Source organism: Sinocyclocheilus grahami, unplaced genomic scaffold, assembly GCF_001515645.1.
Source record: "Sinocyclocheilus grahami isolate Dianchi unplaced genomic scaffold, SAMN03320097.WGS_v1.1 scaffold297.1, whole genome shotgun sequence".
NCBI lineage: Eukaryota > Metazoa > Chordata > Actinopteri > Cypriniformes > Cyprinidae > Sinocyclocheilus > Sinocyclocheilus grahami.
Genome location: NW_015505476.1, coordinates 27216 through 28460, shown reverse-complemented (window position 1 = coordinate 28460; position 1245 = coordinate 27216).

Below are 1245 nucleotides of genomic sequence, written 5' to 3'. Positions count from 1 at the left end.
GGAGGAGGGCCGGGCGGAGAATCTTTTGTTTCCTTTTTTCTGCCACTGACCTCGCGGTCATTGGTACCCAAATACTCGACAAAAGAGCAATTTCTTCTATCTCTGGGTTCCCTGAGGGGATGGGGGGTTGTGGACAATCCAGAGCCGTATCACACTCACCCTCCTCTCTCGCCGGTGAGCAGCAGTGGGCGGATCGGGAGGAAGAACCCTTGAAATAATGCTGTTAAATGGTAAAATAATATATTTTCTAAAAATACAGTATATGATTGTTTTTGTGCATGTATGTACGTATATATATTAAACTGATTAAAATATTAATAAAAACTGTAATATGTATGTGTGTGTGTATATATATAAATGTAACCCACGCACCCTCGGCTCAAATGCAGGTCAGTGTTACACACACCCAGACCATGCCTCGGACTGGCTACGAGACACCCGGGCCGGGTCCCTGCGTTCTTCCGCGCTGCCCCACTGCGGGTACGCCTGTAGTTCCGTTGACGCCACTTACGTGGTGTCCTGGATGCATTTTCGGTCAACGATTTGTGCCTAGAGTTTGGGCCGGCTGATTCCCAGGTAACCCTGAGGCCCCGGCCCGGCTATGTGGCCAAGGTTCCCGCTACTCCCTTCAGGGATCAGGTGGTGAACCTCCAAGCGCTACCCTCGGAGGAGGCAGACCCAGCCCTAGTTTTGCTCTGTCCCGTCCGAGTCTTACGGTGCTACGTTGACCGGACCAAAGCGTCAGGACCTCAGACCAGCTCTTTGTCTGTCACGGAGGACGGCAGAAGGGGAATGCCATCTCTAAGCAGAGGATGGCCCACTGGATAGTGGATGCCATCTCCCTGGCTTATCAGGCACAGGGTGTGCCCTGCCCGTTCAGGTTGCGAGCTCACTCAACTAGAAGTGTTGCATCCTCCTGGGCACTGGCTCGTGGTGCCTCACTGGCGGATATCTGTAGAGCTGTGGGCTGGGCGACCCCTAACACGTTCGCTAGATTCCATAACTTTCGTGTGGATCCGGTATCCTCCTGTGTTCTCACCTCAGACGGGTAAAAGCACTGAGAGGCCCCGGCTTCAGGTCGGCTTGCAAAAACCCCTCCAGAGAGTCCATATAGTAGACCCTGTTGAGTTCCTCCATCCACTCGGCAGCCAGACGTGGCGGAGCGTCCGGCGCCAGGCCTTCACTCGTTGAATCCTCGAGAACCGGTAGAAGGCTGGGTTCCATATGTAAGACCTAAGTGGATCC